The 23,463-nt window shown below is 35.6% G+C and overlaps 1 protein-coding gene across 1 annotated transcript in view; it reads right to left on the bottom strand.

The window, feature by feature from the left end:
- LOC127987694 (uncharacterized) overlaps nucleotides 1-23,463 on the bottom strand; it is a 2,462,016-nt gene that overhangs the window by 454,032 nt on the left and 1,984,521 nt on the right. The window lies entirely within an intron of this gene.

Genomic DNA, 23,463 nt, shown 5'->3' with positions numbered 1-23,463 from the left:
AATGAAAACAGTTCTGTCCCACTGGATAAAAGAGAAATGTTTGTGTATTTTTGGTATTATTAACTGAAATGATTGGATATTGGGTTGTGTATTTGACCTGCTGTAGGAGCAACAAGAAACACTCATTACAACTTTCAAATGTTTGAAAACTAAAACTAACTTTACAAGTAAAATATACAGTATAGAATTACACAATAAGTACACAAGAAGTACACAATTTTGAAATCCATAAGCCTACACTTTATTGGCTGAATAACTGGTGAAGATGATGCACGAGCTCAGTCTGCAGGAAGAGATGGAGGCAGCGAGAGAAAAGGTGAAGACGCTGTTTTTGGTAAAAAATGATTTTGACGACTTCATTAAGTTTTGTTTTATAGAAAGCTCTTTTAAAGACTTTTGTGAATCTTAATTTTGATCAATGTTTTATCAATCATTTGCCCGTATTTAATAAATAAGAAGCAAATATATAGCAGACAATGTAATGAGGTGCTGGAACGATCACTTGCATTGATGTGAACTGGAGGACGCCGAAACTCAGCTTGTGCCTCGCAGATTTGAGAAATATGACTACTGAAATTAAATGACTACTTTTAAATGAAAATATTCAAACCAAAATAAATAGGCTACTCTCTGATTATGTAATTCATATGAAATGTGCATTTCTCTCTGGCGTTAATGGCTAGTCTGCATCGTCAACTTCATCTTTTCAGTGACACAGAAAACACCAGTTTATTACTAAACATTAAATGTCTCCTTGCTAATTTAGACACATTCATAATCATTACTTTAACTGGTTGCCGTTTTTTTCGGACTATAAGTCGCACCTGAGTATAAGTCGCATCAGTCCAAAAATACGTCATGATGAGGAAAAAAACATATACGGTAAATCGCACTGGACTATAAATCGCATTTATTTAGAACCAAGAACCAAGAGTTCACATTACCGTCTCCAGCCGCGAGAGGGCGCTCTATGTGTTCAGTGTAGACTACAGGAGCACTGAGCAGCGTAGAGCGCCCTCTGGCGGCTGGAGACGGTAATGTTTTCTCTTAGTTCATTTCTCTTGGTTCATGTCAAATTAATTTTGATAAATAAGTCACAACTGACTATAAGTCGCAGAACCAGCCAAACTATGAAAAAAAGTGCGACTTATAGCCCGGAAAATACGGTATTTGTGGCAAGCTTTATGCGTAGACATAGACATAGAAATAGACATAGCCAGACTAGAATATTTGTGTACAAATTATGAGCTTATTGACGATTTTTCTTTTTGTATAATTATTGACAAAATTAGAATATATTAAGTTTTTTTTTTTTTGTTTGTTTGCACCCCTAGTTGCTACATCTATGGCCCAATGACGCTACGAGCATTTACTATTTTTTTTAAAATGCGGGTCAGGAAGCGGGTCGGGTACAATATTTTCTTTTTCTTTTCTTGCGGTCCGAGTTGCTACATCTATGGCCCAATGACGCTACGAGCATTTACTATTTTTTTAAAATGCGGGTCAGGAAGCGGGTCGGGTACAATATTTTCTTTTTCTTTTCTTGCGGTCCGAGTTGCGGGCAGGTTAGTTTAAAACATCGGTCGGGTTCGGGTAACGGTAACGGTCAGTGAGGGTGATGGGAAGATTACTTTTTCTGAGATTGTATCAGAGTTGTGTGTGTTGCACTTCATAGAAAACATGTTAGCATTCATTCATTTTAATTGTTTTAAACACAGTTTTCTGACGTGGCAAAGGACTATAATACTGTCTCATAATTATTCAGACCTGTAGCACTGAGCCCAGAATCACGCTGTGTTTCCACCGTCGGGTCAGAAACTCCTCAAAGCTTCATTAAAACACGCTTTACACGCCTCTCTGGAACAACGTCACACAACTCCATCATTTCACCAACAAAGAAGTTGTCAGAAAACTTTGTTAAAAATAATACACTATTGTGATCGCCTGAATGAGAACCTGACTCTGATTTCCTCAAGCAGTCTTACCATGTTTACTATGGTAATGTTAATGGATAGTGTGCATAGTCTTTATCTCTTATAAATATATCTTCCTTGTAAATTGACCATAATCCACATCAGATCTCAAACAGAAGTTATTTCAAACACTCGCTGCTGTCTGAAAGTGAGATCTGAGCTATTATTATTAATGTCTTTAACTTTATCAAATGATCCTCAGCACTGATGCTCTCCAGACGCAGAGAAACTCCACCTTCATTCATAATCTCCTCTAACCTAAACTCAGAGACCCAGTTGGCCAAAAAACCCTGGACGATCAAGCCCCAGAAGTGACAGTGGAAACCAGACTGACCCTGACTTCATGAAATTACATTTAAACATAGAAACATGCATACACATATACTTTAAAAAAAAAAAATTAGACTTCAATTTTAGTCTTCACATTTTGAATATTGGACTTGTGCTGCGAGTGAATTGGACTGTTTCATCGTTTCAACTGTTTGAGAGGCTTCTGGGCTTGGTGGGCCTGCCACTTCTATCTCAGTACATCTTGGTAAGATTGTGGAATCATGCCTCCCAAAGGTAGTAAACAACCATCAGAGGATGATACAGCTGTAACTATGGGTGTGTTGACCCACATGATGGATCAGAAGAGAGAATTTTATAAGGAAATGTTAAAACAACAACAGGACAACTTCAAGAGCTTCATTCAAATCATTATGGATGGAAATGTGAAAAGGTTGGATGGTGTGATTAGAAATATACAAGAACTAAAAACTAGTCTGCAGTTCACACAAGGCATCATGCATGAGATGAAAGCTAAGAAGAATGACATTGACGTAAAAATTAGATCATTTGAAAGCAGCATTTTAAAATCAAAGCAGGAATTGGAGGATCTGTTTGAGAAGCTGGATCACATTGAAAATCAGTTAAGGAGATCTAATCTACTAATTGATGAGATCGCGGAGGAAAAAGGCAAAACAATCAGTGGATTAGAAATGAAGATTGACGAAGATGAACAAATGCTGTCTAATAATTTGGGTCTGGATAGTTCTACAATTGAGATGGAAAGGGTCCACCGGATTGGCCAATACCATGAGGGAAGAAAGCCAAGAAAAATTGTTGTGAAGCTTCTTAGATTGAAAGACCGACAGCGCATTCCTTTCCTCCACCAAGAAATTAAAGGGTACAAACATTTATATCAATGAAGAATTTTCTGATTTGGTGCAGCAGAGGAGACGTGAACAGCCAGCTTAAGGTATGATAAGCTTATAATTTGGCCGGCAAATGGACAAAAGCAAGCATCTGAATAACTGCTCATAACCTTTATTTAGATTCTTATCCTGATGTTTTTTGTTTTGATCTTTTAATCTTATTAATATGACAAATTTACTTTCAAACTTTCCTAAGAAAGTTTTAGTTTTAGCTCATTTGAACATTTGTAGTCTCAGAAATAAGGTTCATGAAATTATAAACATCTGTTCCAATGGGATTCATGTATTGGCCTTATCAGAAACTTAGAAACACACTTAGACCGCAGTTTTGATAATTCACAGCTAGCTGTTGAGGGGTACAGACTATTTAGAAAAGATAGAAATCAAAATGGTGGGGGTGTTGCATTATATATTAGTGAAAATATTGCAGTCACTCCAAGGGAAGATTTGATGGGCAGCGATATTAAAATGATATGGTTACAGTTAAATATTCAGTTTAACAAACCCATTTTAGTGGGCTGCTGTTACCGACATCCCAGTTCAAATGTAGATTACCTGGAAAAGATATGTGATAACATTGAGAAGGCATCTGCTCAAACCAAAGATATCTTTCTTTTGGGGGATTTCAACAATGATTGGTTTTCAAAGAAGTGTTATTTGCGTAGAAAGATGATTACTATAACTAATGCTTCTAACCTTAAGCAGATTGTTACACAACTCACAATAATTTCTTTGAATGGTAAATTTGAATCAACATGCATTGACCACATTTTTACAAATGTGTATGAGTTGTGTTCACACGTCATCTCAGTTGGAGTAGGATGCAGTGATCATAATTTAATCATCACAACAAAGAAAACTAAATTGCCTAAATTTGGTGCAAGGATTGTCTATCGTAGGTCTTATAAAACGTTCGATCCTAATGCGTTTGTGGAAGATGTTGAAATGTCCTCTTGGTCGGCAGTTTGTGACGAGGAGGATGTTAATGCTTCTTTACCTATTTTTATGGATAGGTTTGTGAAAATAGTTGACAAACATGCACCAATTAGGAAAAAGGTCGATAAAAAGCAATAATGCTCCTTGGTTAGATGCCGAGCTAAAATCTATAATGAGGGAAAGGGATAATGCCAAAGCTGAAACTCTAAAATCTAAAAGTGATATGGATGAAAGGTATTATTGTAAGTTGAGAAATAAAGTGACAAAGTTAAATAAATTAAAAAAGAAAATATATTTTAGACAAAAGATTAGTAACTCATCAAATAATAGCAAGGAATTGTGGAAAGTTATAAATGAAATAATGTGTAAAAAACCAAAATGTTCTAATATGTATTTGGAAAAAGCAGCAGAAATAATCACTAAACTTTCGGATATAGCAAATCATTTGAATGACTTTTTTATAAAGAAAACTGCAAATTTAAGATCTAGTATGTTATCATATCCTAAGGATTCACCTTGTAGTAATGTGAAGAACATTATGAGGAATAAATCTTGTTCATTGACATTTGGTACAGTCAAAGAGGAAATTGTTGAAAAGATGTTGCTCTCTCTCCCGGAGGAAAAAACTGCAGGTATAGTTCACTTGGATGGCAAAATTTTTAAAACTGTTGCTAATATCTTATGCAAGCCTATTAGTCACATTTTTAATAGATCTGTGATAAGTGGGGTGTTTCCGGAAATTTGGAAGCAGTCTAAAATTATACCTTTAGTGAAAGATGATAGATTAGGTCTCACTGAATCAAACTGTAGACCAATTAACATTCTACCTATATTGAGCAAAATATTTGAAAAGTTACTTTTTAATCAAATGATGCAGTACTTTGTATCAAATAATTTGCTCTCCAATTCACAGCATGCTTATAAGCCAGGACACTCCACTAATACTGCATTGGTACAAATGGTAGACCAGTGGCTAACTTTTATGGATGACAAAAAGCTTGTGGGTGCTGTGCTGCTGGATTTCACAGCAGCTTTTGATGTTATTGACCATGACATTTTACTGTCTAAGCTTAAGTGCTATGGGTTTTCACATCAGTCTGTGTCCTTGATATGCAGTTATCTCTCTGGTAGAAGTTAGCGGGTATTTTTCAATGGGAGCTTTTCTGATTGTAAGCAGTTGTCATGTGGTATTCCTCAGGGCAGCTGTTTGGGTCCACTGTTGTTTTCTGTGTTTGTCAACAATTTGTCACAGGCTGTTTCAAGAGCAGATGTTGTACTGTATGCAGATGATGCTACAATGCTTTATGCACCACCTACAATAACTGACATAAGTTGTTATGCAGAATGAACTTAATGCCATTACAAATTGGGTAAAACTTAATAAATTAGCTCTCAATATATCTAAAACTAAATGTATAGTCTTTGGTACTAAATGTATGATTGGCAAGCCTTGCACCTCAAATCTAATTATTGATACATCTGTTGTAGAGCAGGTGAGTCAGACTAAACTTTTGGGTGTGAAGCTGCATAGTCAGCTCTCTTGGGCTGATCAGATTGACCACATTGTGTCTAAAATGGCCAAAGGCATTGCTTTTTCCTGGAGATGTTCAGTATATTGTCCACCATTAGTTATGAAAACAGTTGTCCAATCTTTAGTTCTGTCACATCTGGGTAACTGCCCAGTAATTTGGTCCAGTGCTGCACAGGGACATCTGAAAAAATTACAAATCGTTCAGAACAGAGCCGCAAGAGTAGCCCTTGGTTGCTCTTTTCGCTCTAGTGTGGATAAAATGCATACCTGTTTGGTCTGGCTAAAGGTGGAGGACAAACTTAATATAAGTCTTCTCTGTTATATGCACAATGCTCTATTTAAAAACAATCCAAAATCTTTTGTAGATAAATTGGTTTTTAGTGGGTATTGTCACGGACATGTTACACGTCAGGTGAGCTCAGGTGTGTTAGTGGTTCCATCTGCAAGGTCCAATTGTATGACAAGAACAGTTTTAGTTAGATCGTCATCTGCCCTGAATAAACTGGACTTAAGAACAAGGCATATATCCAACATATGTAATTTTAAGAAGACTTTAAAACAGATTATTATTAATAGTATTACACCAGTTAATTTGTGACTGTTATAGGTACTGACATTCTCAAATGTTGTATGTGTGTGAATGTGTAAATGTGGATAAATGTATACATGTGGTTATGTTATATGTAAGTTATATTTATGTTTGTTATATTTGTGTATTTTAACTGTACATGCGTTTCAGCACTTTTATGGGCCCCAGGAAGACTAGCAACCACATTGTGGAAGCTAATGGGGATCCAAATAAATAAACAAATAAATAAACTCCTGACATAAATTACTAAATAACTGTCACTGCAACAATGTTTTATCAAAACATTGGTCAAATATCGAACCAAACGCGAATAGAGCGTAAAATTTGCGTCTACTGCGTCCAATTTGCCGTTTGAACATTTTGAGATCATTTGCTTAATTCGCGCGTGAAATACGCTTCACGTCAAACGCTTAAATGCACAAAAAGCACCATTCGCACTTAACGCATGTATTGCGAGAATGTAGTTGTTTTAAACTCAAATATACGGTTTATTTATAAAGACAGCGTCTATTTAAAAAAAAATGTGCTTTGCCGATTTCGGAGACGAGCTCCATGCAATCAGTGGGAGCTCAGTCCTCATGTATCTGCCGAGAGCAGCCTCACCTCGGCTAGACCTTCTGACATTTGCCGCTGGCTCTGATGTCTCTTTAGTGGTTCAAGATAAAATATAATTAGTTTGGGGTAAAACGAAATGTTTCTTATCTTTGGCCTTTATTCAATTAATCTATTAATATGTTTTATATATATATATAGGTCCTTTTTATTCCTGTCTCTATAGAAATATGAACTTTTGTCATATAGCTCTGGCTGAGTGCTCACTGACAGCATCAGTCGTTCCTCCATGTTGAATAAGTGACTCCTAGCAGGATTCTGATTGGTTAATGCAGCGCAAATTGACGCCAAAGTTTAAATTTTTCAACTCGGGCGGCAGGCGCGAATTCAATTTTACCGTCATCCAGACGCGCGTAAACACGCCTTTGCATTGACTTAACATTGAAATAATTTGCGCCAGATGCTCTATTCGCGTTTGGTGTGAACACAGCATTAAACTTTCAATTGATGCACAGTTTGTCCAGATCAAGGAAGAGAGTGATATTTAACGTGCTGTGAAAGTGAAACCATAATAAACTGGGGCCGTAGGCGATGCTTGAATGCAAAGGGGTTAATAAAGTAAATAAAACGAAATCATGAATGTTTTAATGCTATTGAATAAAAAGAAACGATCCACTCGCAAGCCTCTGCTCATAATGACAGGACCTGGATCAGTGAGCTGTGTCTCCACTTCCAGGGAGGCATGTTGTACATGCCCCCGTCCCTTGACTCTGCCACCACGTCAAAACAGTGCCGCAAAGAGAGACATGCAGAAAAAATTAAGCGCAAAGGAAAAATGGTATCACAAGCTCAAACTAAACTGACACGCAAAATAAAAGCGTTGCAAATAAATTAATAGATATGGCCATGGAAAATATGTACTGCAAAATCATTGCTTTCACGCGGTTTCATTTATGTTTTGCAATTCTTTATTTTTGTTTGCAACACTTCATTTTTTTCTCCCAATACTTTATTTTCTTTTGCAATTCTTTATTTTTGATTGCAAAAAGCTAATTATTTTCCTCAATACTTCAATTTTCGTTTGAAAAACTTTATTTTTTTGCATATATATATATTATTATATATAGCATTATTTTGACTCCATACCAGACTACTTTTTCTGAGATTGTAGCAGAGGTGTTTGTGTTGCACATCATAGATGACAATGTTAGCATCCATTAGTAATTTTGATATTTTTTGCAATATTTTTGTCTTCCAGGTTTAAAATCTACATCGTGTTGATGTCACAGTTTGTGATGTGTAAAAGGACTATAATACTTAGATGATGTGTCAGTGTCTCATAATTACTCAGACCTGTAGCACCGAGCCCAAAATCATGCTGTGTTTCCACCATTGGGTCAGAAGCTCCACAGCGCTCTGTATCTGGAGCGGTTGAACGTGACATCTACCTGTACATATCTCTGATATGATAACAACTCTCTGAGAGCAGAAACTATAGTAATGCAGGACTGTCAGTCATCAGCCGTGGGCGGAGCCTAAACAATGACATCACACTGCTCAGAATATCAGAACAGCTAGTCTAATGAGACTGATTTGATTTAATGGAGGTTAAAAAACAAGGATTGGGTGGATTTTTAACAGCATGTAAAAGTGGATTTTGCACAATAGGTGCCATTTAATTAGAACTTTTACAATTTATAAAATACTAACATTAAACTGAAAGCAGTGGTGAACAGTTCTGTTGTCACAAAAGTTGCACACCAGTAATAAAATTAGATTCAACTTTGCCATTGTGCAGAGTAAACACAGAGACAATTAAATTCAGTTAGCATCTAACCAAAAGTGCAAATGGCACTATATTTATATGCTTACATGTGTGTGTGTGTGTGTGTGTATATATATATATATATATATATATATATATATATATATATATTTATATATATATATATTCGAATTAAGAACGATTTTTGCAAATTTAGAACAATTTGATTCGATTCACAATTATATTTGATTCGATTGTAACAATTCGATTCTACACTCTTTAAGTGCATTCACAGGATTATTTAAATGCTTCCCCTTAATTCTTTAAATGCTTAGTCAGGGGGTAGTTACAGCAGCCTTTATGTTAGATGCTAGTTTAATGATGCTATGGCATTACATGGCATACGTAAAAATGTATGTAAGCCAAGATTTAAAAAAAGAGCTTTAAAACTATTATGCATAAGCTAACATTTTGTCACCCAGGGGCCTAGCCATCATTACAGAAGTGACAGAAATGTCAAATACAATCATTGTATGTATGCAGCCTACGTATTATCATAATTATTACCATTTATTTTACTTTTTACAATGAAATATCTTCTTTTTTATCACTTTTAATTTGCTGTAAGAAATCAAATACACTGTTCAACAATAATCATTTGTAATTGATCTTTTTTTCCTATTTTTTTCCAAATGGCAATTTTATGATTCTTTTATATAGGCTACTACATTTAATTAGCTATTATCAATTAGCACAGCATCATTCATAAATTTTATTTATTGTGTTTTTTCTTCTTAAGGTTTCATCAGTTCATTCTGCTTTTATTCTGTTTAGCTGCAGATAAAGCCTGGCACGTCTATGAGAGAGAGATCACTTCTCTTTCAGTGTGAAAACTTCTTTATCTCATTTTCACAAGATAAAATGCTATAACTTCTCCCCTCCATCAGTGAATGATGATCCTGAGAGAAAACTCGCCAGATGTCTGTTTCTAAAGCAACAAACATTACTTTTATGAATCTGATTATCAGATAAACCTCGCGCTTTTATTTCAAGGTCGTTGTTAATGCTGTGATTATTTTAACAGTTTCCTTCGTACATTCGGTTCATCAGCATTGTTAAAACACATTTATCATTCAATGTAACTGAGCATGTGCTTTAGACACTTACATTTCTACTCCGTCCATGTAATAAATACAGCTTTCGACTGCTCAGGTAACACCGTTGGTAAGATTCAGAGAACCACTGACAAACTACAGAAAAGTAAAGCTACTTCACTTTAGTATTACTGGCCACGAGTCCTGAGACTAGATCACACGTCATCAGCTGCGTCAGAGACGAACAGAGCGCGAGTGCAATCCTGTGTCAGTCTCGAGCGGGAAACAGTGGAGCGCGTGAAGGAGAGAAGCGGACGCGAACACTGTTCAAGGTCAACATTAATTTGTGCTTGTAGTAATTTAATGTGTATATATTTTGAAAGCATCGAATCGCCATAGAAATCACGATTCGTTCATTTCTTAGCGTTTTAAATCGATTACGGTCCGAAATCGTTGATTCACGATTCAAAAATCATGTTCAATGATCGATGCATGTACATCATCAGGGTTTGTAATCGATTCATCGAGAAAACGAGTGAATCGTTACACCCCTAATGTGAAGACATCAGCTAGCTGTTCTGTGCAGACCCCATTATGAAATTCCTCTTTCAGACAAATATAATCAGAGTTATATTAAAAATGTCCTGGCTCTTAAAAGCTTTATAACGTGGGGTCAGACTCAAATGAGAAGTCAAATAGACGACTGTAACATTACTAGTTATGTAACATGTGAAATGATGTAAGATACTCACCTCAGTGTGTTGAGTGTACAGTGTTTATCCTGCAGTAGAGCAGCGATCAGATTCACTCCTGTGTCTCTTAGTTCATGTTCTCTCAGATTCAGCTCTCTCAGGAGTAATGGGTTTTTACCCACAATTCCAGTCACATACTGACAGCCTTCATCTGCAGCAGAACCCAAAAACCTGCAGAAGAGAAGATGAAGCTGGAATCAATTCAATGTGCATTACATCACAAAACATTTAAAGATCACCAAACACTGTTTGTAACCAAAAGCTCTAGTTCAAGTTTAAACAGCTGAACATTTAAATATACAAATCATTCTTCAGAAATATTTCAAAGTAAATTTAAAAGAAACTTTGATCTTTTGATGCCGGCTCTTCCTATTATTATGTAGCAAAATTCACCAAACACTCTATGCTGATCCACTAACAGAGAACATGATCTGGGTTCAGATCATCACTGGATTAGGGGTGGGTAAGAAAGTGACTAGCGGTATTATGTTGTTCCATGATATGGATTTTGCTATACTGTGGATACAGTTATATATTCATGAATTAAAATTTTGCATTTATATAGTTTTGTTCAATTTCATACACTTTGCAAATTTGAACACAATTGATGATAAAGAGTCAAGGCTGAATGTTTTTGTCCTCTGTGTGCTACACAGGCATTAGTAATCAAACACAGAGCATCGTAACAGACCAAACTAATAAAGCACAGATCACCTGCTCCAGTGGTCACAAACTGAGGGACAGTGTACAGTCAGCAGATTATTTTACAAAATAAACTTCTGCAGGGTGATGTAGACTACACTGTATAATTTCACCTCTTATCAGGTGGCCACTTGCCTGATAAGTAAATAATTGAACACAAAATATTAATCTGACATATTTTAATGACTCAGCATTAACGCTCAGTTATCAGTTGTAGCAGTTGTGGTTGTATCAATAACAGACCACTAGATGAAGCGATTGATGAATCAGAGTTGTATTGCAGGGAGTCATGTAGAAATATAAATGAACGATGCATGATTCTGCTCTGAGTGTCTACACCAGACGCGAGCGGCTCGATTTGACAAAAGCAAACAGAGCTCAGTGATGTTTTCTGCTGTGGATGTGACAAGACAAATCCATGACAGTAAACTGATGCCCGTTCTATTTCTGAGGAACCCCAGCGCTCTGACACAAAGAAGACTTTAAAAAATATTAAGCAGCACAAATGTTTACAACATTGACAATAATCAGAAATGGTTCCTGAGCAGCAAATCTTCATATCAGAATGATTTCTGAAGGATCATGTGACACTGAAGACTGGATGAATAATGCTGAAAAATCAGCTTTGATTACAGGAATACGGTAGCCTATATGTTAAAAAATCCAAATAGATCATTTAAATTGACAATATTTCACAATATTATCACAATCACTGTACTTTAATAAAAAAAAAAAAAAAAAAAAAAAAATTTTGCCCTGGTGAGCATATGAGACTTAAAAAAAAAAAGAAGGGGGTGTGGCCTACTAAAGGGGGGGGGGGGGGGGGGGTCACAAAAAGTTTGAGAACCACTGGACAACTCAAACACACAATATTTCATTTAATTTAATTCATACAGACCTACCTTATGTTGCACATTTGCACTTTTTGAGTAAAACAATGGCACAATAAAAAAATACTTTTCAGTTCTATCTCCAATCCCTAATTTTTTCTAGTTATGTAAAGTTAAAATATTTTGCCATTAATTTTTTTTTCTCATATCACAGTATAATATCGATATCTCCTGGACAGTGTAAAATATTGTGATATGAATTTTACCTCATATCGCCCACCACTACTCTGGATAGTTTTATTTAACTGATGTCTGTGTCTATGCACAATTATCACGGATCCTCTCCTGACACACATCACATGTTTGTGGTCTGTGATAGATCTGCTGTAGTAGATCTACAGTGTTGTGAATCTGAGCTTGATGGAAATTAATGTACAGAGCATTCAGTAACATTTAAACAATCAGGTTAATAAATAACACTGAATATTTCTTCATGAGAAATGTCCATAATAACACAATCATAAATGTTAACTATCGAGGCACCAAACTACTAAACACCAGCACATCTAGTGACCCAAAATGTCTGATTAACCTGTAACTTTTAACACAACTAAACTGTGCTGACATTTATCATCAAAACAACAGCAGCTGCAGCATCTCATCTTTCATGTTTGATCATTTTCAACAACAAATTGTGTACCTACTGAATAAGTTTAATAATATAATATAATTTATACTACAGGGCCACTGAATGCTTGAATCTGATTGGCTGACGAACATTATTTTCTGGGAAACACAAGGTGAACGTAGTTCCAGGCAGCTCTCTTGACCTCATTACAGTTCATATCACTTCACATATAGTAAAGCTGTTATAAAAGAAGTTACAGGACTAACAAAAACAACAACATGACAGATGATTTTCTGAAAGTAAACACAAATGACATTTCTCATTAGCGAGGTAATAACAGCTGTTTAGAGACACTGCTGAAGAACACTGTTGAGAGACGCACAGAGGAAGCCTAATTCACACAAGCTCTCTCTCTCTCTCTCTCTCTCTCTCTGTGCGTCTCTGTCTCTCTCCCTCTCTTTTTAATAACTTCATTAATAACTGCATTAGAATGCTATCAAAGGCTCAAGCCTCCATTACCAGCTTTAAAATCACGTTTTGGATCCAGCAAAAGAGGCATTGGATGAGATGCGGAAGAAATAATCCTACTCACAACAGTGATTTAAGTACAAAAACCAGATGAATCCCTTTAAATCTATCATCTGATTGATGTCTTTAGGTGTGGCAATCGCAGTATAAGCTAAATAATTGACTTGAGACCGTTAAATTATTAGAAAAATATAATATAAATAACTCAAATGTGTATCATTTATTCAGCATTATTTCATCAGGTCTCACCTCAGTGTGTTGAGTTGACAGTTTGGATCCTGTAGTAAATCACTGAGCAGCTTCACTCCTGATTCTCCAGGATCATTTCCTGTGAGATCCAGCTCTATCAGGTGTGAAGGGTTTGATCTCAGAGCTGAAGACAGAGCTTTATAACCTTCTTCACTGATACTGCAGTCTGAAAGTCTATTAGAAAAGATGTTATTCTTCATTATAACACAGATTGTCACACAAGTACATGTTCTAAAATGAAGAAAATAAAAAGATGCACTACAGAAATTTTTGCCTGAATTGACTCTTTTCACAGTAAAGCTGGGTAAAGTTATATATTGGTGAACGTAATCTGCAATTCTTGCATTTTAATTTCCCACAATTATAACCTTCAGTTGCAATCAAAATTACTCAGTCCCTCAGAGACTGCAGTACTTTACCAATACAAGCTTTTCTGAAGATCCAGGATAAAATACAAAAATGCTGATGCATATTAAAAAGAGATATTGTCAATATAATGTAACATTTGAGTTATAAGATTTTATAATAACAGAATTATGTAACTTTATTATAACCTTCTTCAGTGATACTGCAATCTGAAAGTCTTCAGAAAGACTAAATAAATCACATTAAAAACATGCATTACACCATTAGGATATTAACATTTCCCATCATCTCCAAAAATCAATCTGTTTGTCAATATTTTATAAATGCATCTACACCAACACAAAAATTTCACATTACTGACCCATTCGTTGTGACACAACACCAGTTTACAGACCAGCTGGAGCTTTACATTGATTCATGTTTAGATTAACCAAATTCAGACCTGAGTATCTGTAGTGTCTGTGAATTTCTCAGCAGACTGGAGATTATTGTCACTCCAGAGTCTCCTATTTGATTTCTGCTCAGATCCAGCTCTCTGAGGTTTGAATTAAAGGCTGATGCCAGAGCAGCACAACCTTCACCTGTAATACTGATGCAGTTTAACCTGTAGAAGAGAGAACACAACTAATTAAGATATACATACAATTACACAAATAGCTGCTTTAGCTACTAATTTTAGCTACTAATCCCATTTCTGACACATACTTTGTGGGGAAGTCGTGGCCTAGTGGTTAGAGAGTTTGTTTCCTAACCCTAGGGTTGTGGGTTTGAGTCTCAAGCCGGCAATGCCATGACCGAGGAGCCTTTGAGCAAGGCAACCCCAACTGCTCCCCGGGCACCGCATCATAAATGATGCCCACTGCTCCGGGTGTGTGTTTACAGCGTGTGTATGTGTGTTTGTGTGTGTGTGCGCACTTTGGATAGGTTAAATGCAGAACATGGATTCTGAGTATGGGTCACCATACTTGGGTGTATGTCACGTCATTTTTATCCACCAATATGAGATTTGCATGATAATCACACTGGAAGTGGAAAACTGAACAGTGAACTAAGTTTGTGTTTAGTTCACAACAGGTTTATAAACACTTTGTTTGTACAAATCTGATTAAATCTGTTAACATCATCTGCCAAAAAATATGGAAATTACAGGAGCGTACAATTTAGCGAACCTTCCAAATTCACGTTATGACCCGAAAAATAACTTGCTCACCAGCATTTCTTTTAAATGAACTGCAATTCAGAACTTCTACTAGCCACAACAAAAATATCAGAAATAGATCAAGAGATTTAAGAGATAAAATTACCAAAACCACATCTTAGATTAAAATACATTTCATATTAAATATTATTCTGAATTATTAAATGCTTTCAGTTTTACAACTTTTTGTTTGGAGATACAAATAAACAGAATAAAAACAATTCTTAATTACTTTCTTATAAAACAGCATTTATTTAGTTTTTATTTCCAAATATAGCTCAGTCCAAAATGAATGTTTAGTGGTAAACATGTTAAAGATTAACAGAGAAGCTGTCAATTGATAAAGTGATCAGATGTTTCCTCTCAAACATCTGTGTACTGAACTCCACTGTAATCCTTTAAAAAAGCCAAATCAAGGCCTTGTCTCCGGGAGCTCCAGAGACAAGCGCTGCGACTCAGACATCTCACAGACGTTACACACCGGATGTGTCATCAGAACTTCAGTGATCTTCAGAACATTATGAAAATAGCATTGTGACTGAAGGACAGAATCTGAAGCCAATGATAAGATATGCAAGTTTTTTTTCTTCTATATTTTGTCAGTAATGCCACGTCAGACAATTAGGTACACTTATTTATACACACTGTATTTCTGATTCTACTATAAAATATTTAAATACCCTAAAACATTTGATTTGTTTAAAACTACAGACTGCTTTGGCCAGTGGAAAAGAGATCCACTCTATTCTAAAAAGATTCTCTGAGAAGTATTTTATACAATTTTGTTTTTACATTAATTTTGATACATTTATTTGAAAACAAGACCAAGACAGTGAATGATTTTTAGCAATGTAAGTACCATACAAATATCACTTTTAGTAAACATGTCATATTATCCTATAAAGTCTTGTACCTTTGACGGTGTTAAACATGGTCATACGCATGGTTTTATAAATCTGAAAACTTTTGTGTGTATGCCAAATCTAGCTTTTGTGCGTAAGTACATGTTTAGGATGAAATCTAAAGAAAGTTTTATACATGAGGCCCCTGGCTTTTTTTTTTCTTTCTCAGAATTACCAAACTCACAGTTGTTTAGGTAAACCAAGTTATAAAGTCTGAACTTAGGAGATATAAACTTGGATTTACAACAAAAACTGTGAGATAAAATAGGTAGGCTAAATGTAATGTAAAGTGTTATTGGTTTAAATAGTATTTCATTCTTTAACTGTAAGTCTAATACAATGTCCCCTATGTGAATATTATATAGACCTATTGTTAAAAATGCAACTTATGCTTTAAAAGTAGGGTAATCACAGCAGGTTTCATCCATAGTTAGTCCATTTAAACGTCTGCATTTAGCTTCAAATGGCATCTTTGATTATTACATTATTATTATACACAGGGCCGCATTAAGACTATAAGGGGCCCCTGGGCTTTACCTCTTGAGGGGCCCTTCCAGGGCTCGACAATAAGTACTGCCCGATTGCCCGAGGCTAGTGTGAATGACGCTCGGGACAGTAGATGGACCGGTCACTTGCCCGATCGGGCCAGTGCTGTAGGGTGTGCGTCATATGTAGTCTATGATATCGTAATTGTTGATTTAACGATCTGATATTATCGAGTATGCAAAAAACACACCCATTCTGTGCAAGCATGCACTACGTGACGTAGTCTAGTAGGTTAGACTTGTGCATGTGATTTAGTCTTAATGCCTCAGAATTCAAATATGCCCCTGTATATATTTCATATTTATATAATTTAATATCCATGTTAACCAATATTACACATAGAATGCTGGTTTTCTCCAAATATTAGAATGATTACAAATGTGATGATTTTATTCAGCGTACAGTTTAATAAACAAGAACTTAATATCAAGTGACTTACATTTTAGACACCAAATCGTCTGTTTCGCTGTATTTCGCCAAAGAAAATGGTTCCAAAGTCCACAGAATTGTTTTGCGTCTCCGAGCAACACTTCCTCAGTGAATCAGCCGCTTGAATGAATCGGCTGAATCTCAATGATTTGCTCATTAACAGTGATTCGCTGACACCTACTAGCGGGTTTAATTTCAGGTTTAAAGTGTCTTCATTTTTTTATGATTTCACAGTATTTAACGTTTTATATTTTCAACATTAAAAACATTTTTATGCATCTGTAACTGCTCTTGACTGATACATTTTTAATAAAGTTTAATCTATTCTATAGTTATACATTAGATTACAACTTCTGTACCTGAAAATCACTTGTTTAAACCTACATGAAAAACTTGAAAAACACCATTTATTTCCTTTATGTTTTTTTTCTGTTGTATTTATTTGTGCTATTACTCGTAATTTGATTATTTGTAACTATTTTATTACTTACTGTTTATTTGTCTAACAATATTTAAAATACAAGTTAATCTAGTAGCTTTTTCTGTCATTAACCTATTATATTATTGAGGTTAAATGTAACAAAGACAATGAAAACAATATCTATGCTTATTTTATAGGCCCATTTTCTTGTCTTTTACTTTTATAAATTTTTTGTTGTGGGGCCAGTGAAAATTTTGTTTGGGCAAGTAAAAATTTGAATCACTGGCCCGACCGGGGTTGAGCCCTGCCTTCATCCATAGGAAGTGCATAATTAATTGTTAAAAGTTATGGTTCCACCTCTTTTACTGTTAGGCCGTTTGTATCTATTACACGATACCCCACCAGGTGGCAACAAGTGACTGTTAAAAATGCATTTGTCATGGAATCATTCTCAATTTAACTCACTCTTCTTAATCACAAACCCTTTTATTTTACGTGAATAAGTGGTATTAAAAACATCCAAATCTATAGTATACACTTCCATAATATATTTAAAGACACCATGAATAGGAACTAAAATGTGCTTTTAATATACTTTTTTTTTAAATACAGAGACAGTATATTAAAAGCACATTTTAGTTCATATTCAAGGTGTCTCAAAATAGCAGTTGAGTATACTTAGATGTTCTTAAGATTATCGTAGGAAGTACTAAAGAAGAATTTTAGTATATAAAGAAAAGAAAGTAAAGAGAATAAAGTGCACAAAAAAATTGAACTTTAAGTACATTATGGAAGTGTACTTTTTCACTTGGGTGTCACTATCAAGGAGTTAATTATTTTGATAGACTATCATATCTAGCTACTCCTGCCAGCCTGCTAGTATATCACAACCAACCTGTAAATGGCGTTAAAATATGATGTTAGTTTCGGGATTTTTTTTAACAAACTGTTCTGATGTTCTACTTTATCTTGTGCTGTTTTTCTTTTTTGCGAACCACTTTCGTATTTATGGCACATCACATTAGATTAGCTATTAGTTATTGTCATCATTAGAATAGGCGGCAATTATCTTATAAAGAATTGAACGTAAGTATGTCACGTGAGTTCGATACAGGCCAATAACTGAATGCTTTCAGATAATGTTGAATTTTATTGGATTTCAGACAATTAAATAATGCCCACTGTGACTGATGATTGCAGGGTTCATTGAGTGAGAGGGTTTGACTGACTCTTCTCAAGCAGGACTTGCAACGCGCACGTGCATTCAAAGCCTTGTAACGCGATTGGACTAGTTTTGAGAAGCAAGTGGGCAGGAGCATGTGCTGGAGATGTATTTATAGTCACAGGAGCGTTTTTACTGACGAGATGCACATGAAGAGCGCATTCGTTTTTTTGCACAGCCCTAACATCAAGTTAACAAAGCTAAACAGCGTTGCCCTTTGTGTAATAAGTTACAGAAACTGTTAAACGAACCAACTTAATAAAGTACACTTACCGGTTGTGGTACATAAACAACACCTTCTCCAGAAAAAGAGGGAACTGCTCCATCTTTCAGGAATAATCTTTGTGCGAATCCGGCATTAAACTGATTGAGATTGAGGAAGTTGTCCTCAGCAAGCTGTCCTCAGCAAAATGTGCTGCACATAGTTTTACATGTGGATTATAATTTTCGGGAACCGAGTTAAACATAAATTGTAACCATTAATCTCCTAGTACAGCGTCCCTGGGAAGCCCAAACAAAGATGATTGGACTCCGAGATGAAAATAACAGCGTTTCAACGACATGGCGATAAACACAAACAGCTCTTCCTTCTTCTCCGTCGGAGCGCAACAAGGCCACGCCCCCGTTTGTGAATTCATGTGGGCGGTGGTTAGTCAAAAAAACTGTTTTAGTGACGTCATTACTGCAGGAACTAGAGGGATGTAGTCCAAACGGGTCGTTTTTTGTAGGCGAATTCTGTTCAATAAAATATCTCGCTTGGCATTGAACTTTGAGCTTTAGAATTTTACAGATATTATTCATACTCTAACAACAACATTACACACTAACTAAAGTTTAAAACATGGGATCACAAAGAAGGGGACCTTTAAGCCAGGGCTCAACCCTATAGCAAACTAATCGAAAACTACATTGGCATCATCTGCATTAAAGAGAAATTAATTACTTCATATGATGTTTAAGTGAATAAAATAGCCTTGACAGTCGATTTCCACAACTGTTGACTTTATTCTCTCTCACTGGTGTGGGTGTGTCTGTGTGTGTGTGTAGGTGATGCAGGATTGCTGGGTTGCTGGCTTTTTGCAACAAAACCCACTACTAGCACAATTAGGTTTCAAGGGGAGTTCCCCAGTAAAAAATTCATTCTGGGGGTAAAATACACATTTTGCTGTGGGGTTTCTCCGGTAAAATTTACATTCATGTTATTGGTGTCACTTCAATACACAGAAACAGTGATAGGTAGCCCAGTTCCTCATGAAAACCACAAACTCGGCAACAACTCGGGTGATGTAAAAGAGGAAAGCAGGCATTTGGATCAAAGCACTGTGAGGCAAAGGTGGGGGGGCTCAAAACATTTATAAACTTAAAACACATTCATACCCAGTTTGCATTGTTTTACTACTTACAAGGTTAAAGTATAAAACTGTTATTTACAATACACATCATGCTGTTTAATCATATTTTTAGAGGGGACAACCAGGGATTGGGCAGCATATGCAGCAGTGCACAGGGAGAAGTTGGGGGTTCAGAACTTGTTCAGGTGTCTCATCTCAGTCGTGGTATTGAGGGTGAAAGAGAGCGCTGGTTATTCACTCACCCTACAGACAATTCCTGCCGGACCTTAGACTTGAACCTGCAACCTTTGGGTTACAAGTCCAACTCTCTAACTGTTAGGCCATGACTGCCCCCCAGTACATTTTTTAATGGGAAACTTTGCGAGTTGTGTTGTAGTTAATAGCCACTGACAGATTTTGAGTGATGCCACCAGTGTTTGAACACACACAGAAAACAATAGATATTAATTTTAAAGACAGTGCTTCTTCTCCAGTGAGCTGATGCTTAATGTTGGAGGTTACTGATTGAAGAACCAGATTTATTAAAACTAACTCATGATCTGCTCACATGTAAATGCACTTCGCTCTTAAGCATGTGTTTTTAATTAAAATGCAGCCTTTTGTGACCACAATAACTCATATCACAATGTCAAGCATATTTAGATTAATTGTGCAGTCCTGATAAGTGTAAAATATTTTCAAATCTATGAAACTGTGGTGGGTCACTAGACTCTGGATAATTAATGAGATAAACTTAAAATACTTACTTCAGCTTTTCCAGTCTACACTGTACATTTTCAAACAGAGTCAAGATGATCTTCATTCCTGGGTTTCCTAGTTTATTCTCACTCAGATCCAGCTCTGTCAGATTTGAAGGGTTTGAATTTAGAGCTGCAGCCAGAACATGACAACCTCCTTCTGTGATACAGTTGTTCTTCAGACTGCACAAAGAGAAAACACTTCAGTTTTAATCTGAATATTTACTAGTATGTTTTAGCTGACAGATGACATATACTGGTGATGATGATGATAGTCATAAAAAAAGTCACATATGGTTTATTCAGTCAGCAATCTCTTATACAAGACACATAAAGCAAGAATTAAAAAGTGTCCTTGTAACAATGGGAAAAAAACATAAGTCAGTGTGTTGAGTTTACGGTGTTATTTCATTTCAGAAATAAATAACATCTGATTCTGAAACAATGTGAAAGGGATGGACATACAAACTGTTTTAATTAAATATTCTTCATAAATAAATTGCATGCATATGTTATTAAGATGTTATTCTTCCTTATAACACAGATTGTCACACAAGTACATGTTTTAGAGTGAAGCAAATAAAAAGATGCACTATAGGAATTTGACTATAGTAACTACAACAAATGCAATTTTTAATTTTTTTGCAGTTTTAATTTTCCACAATTATAACCTACAGCTGCAATCAAAATTACTCAACCCCTCAGAGATTTTAGCACTTTACAAATACAAGCTTTTCTGAAGATCCAGGATCAAATAAAATTCGCATCTATAACAGTTCACTGTCATACTAAAAGTGAGTCAATATATAACGCAATATTTTTGAGTTATAAGATTTTAATAACAGAGCTTTATCATAATTATTCAACCCCTATTCAACATTGCGGTTTTACTTGGCAGTCTTTGGGACAGTCACAAGACTCCCGGTTTTCATCCAAAATATCTTAATTTGTGTTCCAAAGATGAACGAAGCTTTTACGGGTTTGGAACGACATGGGGGTAAGTGATTAATGACAAAAATTTCATCACAATTTATCACTTATTTGCATGGTGGCGAATAATATAGTCTCAAAGCAAGATTAAGCCTTTAGAAACCCAAAGTTAGCTCACGCTTGAGCTGAAGTTGAGTAGCAAAAATTGCAAAGTTAACAGAGATCTTACAAATGCTATAGAGATGCTACAGAGAATAAATAATTAGAAAGTCTAAGGCTATATGAAGATTTCCAAGACATTAAAATCACTTATTTGCATGGTGGCGAATAATATAGTCTCAAAGCCAAATTAAGCCTTTAGAAACCCAAAGTTAGCTCACGCTTGAGCTGAAGTTGAGTAGCAAAAATTGCAAAGTTAACAGAGATCTTACAAATGCTATAGAGATGCTACAGAGAATAAATAATTAGAAAGTCTAAGGCTATATGAAGATTTCCAAGACATTAAAAGTTCCTAGAGATACAGTCCTCAGCATATTCCTTAGCTTAAAGTGTGTTGTACCAGAAAACCTCTGAGGGTGTTGAAGAAAAAGCACAATATCATAAAATGTTTAATCAGAGCAACTGAGAAAATCCTGCAATGTACAGCCAAAGACTTGCAAGATGACCCGATGAAAGAAGGAAAACCATTTCAATGCAGTATGTAAGAAGAATACTAGACAAGTATGGCCTTCATGTTGAGACATCTTGATGAACACCCCTCTTGAAAAAAAAATGTAAAAAAATAATCAATCTGTCAATATTTTATAAATGTATAAATCAAGGCCTTGTCTCCAGCAGCTCCAGAGACAATCGCTGTGACTCAGACATCTCACAGACGTTACACACTGGATGTGTCATCTGTACTCTATTCTGATGTTCAAGCTTCAACAATGAATCTAATCACTAGTGCACTGGCAAAAGTTCACTTAAAGAATGAACAAAGTGGCATCAGTTTAGCTTGTATGAAGTTGATGGAAAAACTAAGCAGTCAATCTTCCGGCTGAGAGTGAAATCAGTACACACTAACATTTGTCCCAAATGACTGTTAATGTAATTTAATGGGAGACTATGTGAGTTGTGTTGTAGTTAATAGCCACTGACCCATACCACAATTTCAAGTTTATTTTGATTAATTGTGCAGTCCCAATGTAAAATTTTCACATTTATTAAACTGTGGTGGGTCACTAGAGTCTGGGTAATTAATGGGATATACTATTAAAATACTTACTTCAGCTTTTCCAGTCTACACTGTACATTTTCAAACAGAGTCAAGATAATCTTCATTCCTGGGTTTTCTAGTTTATTCTCACTCAGATCCAGCTCTGTCAGATTTGAAGGGTTTGAATTTAGAGCTGCAGCCAGAACATGACAACCTCCTTCTGTTATACAGTTGTTCTTCAGACTGCATAAAGAGAAAACACTTCAGTTATAATCTGAATATTTACCAGTATGTTTTAGTGACAGTTGACAAATACTGGTGATGGTGATGATGTTACCAAAAGTCAAAAATAAAAGAAATGTTTTCAATCAGCAATCTCTTATACAAAACAAACAAAAAACATCCAGCGGCAAGAACTTAAAAATGTCCTTGTAACACTGAAAAAATATGTCAATTTGTTGAGTGTACAGTGTTTATGCTGCAGTAGAGCAGCAATCTGATTCACTCGTGCAGAACATTGAGATCCAGTACCAACTGACAAGACATTCTGTGCGCTCACTAAACAGATCAGTGCGCTCTTTTTAAACATGTTTTCTGCACAGAGCATGGTTTGCAGAATCCTGCAGCAAAGCAAGATCAGTCATGACACTAAAGCTACATTTCAAATGACTTACTAGCTGCATGCAAAAAAAGGCATATCTTATTATTTTTGTCTTGTTTTAGTTTAAATAATCAAAATGCATTTACTATATACGCAAAAATATATTTAGTCTTGTTTCCTGGGGGGATAAACAAGACTAAATATCTTATCTAACTTGAACTATTAATTTATAAATG

The sequence above is a fragment of the Carassius gibelio genome, chromosome B22 (assembly GCF_023724105.1).
Source record: "Carassius gibelio isolate Cgi1373 ecotype wild population from Czech Republic chromosome B22, carGib1.2-hapl.c, whole genome shotgun sequence".
Classification (NCBI taxonomy): Eukaryota; Metazoa; Chordata; class Actinopteri; order Cypriniformes; family Cyprinidae; genus Carassius; species Carassius gibelio.
This window is presented reverse-complemented; position numbering and strand designations above follow the sequence as displayed.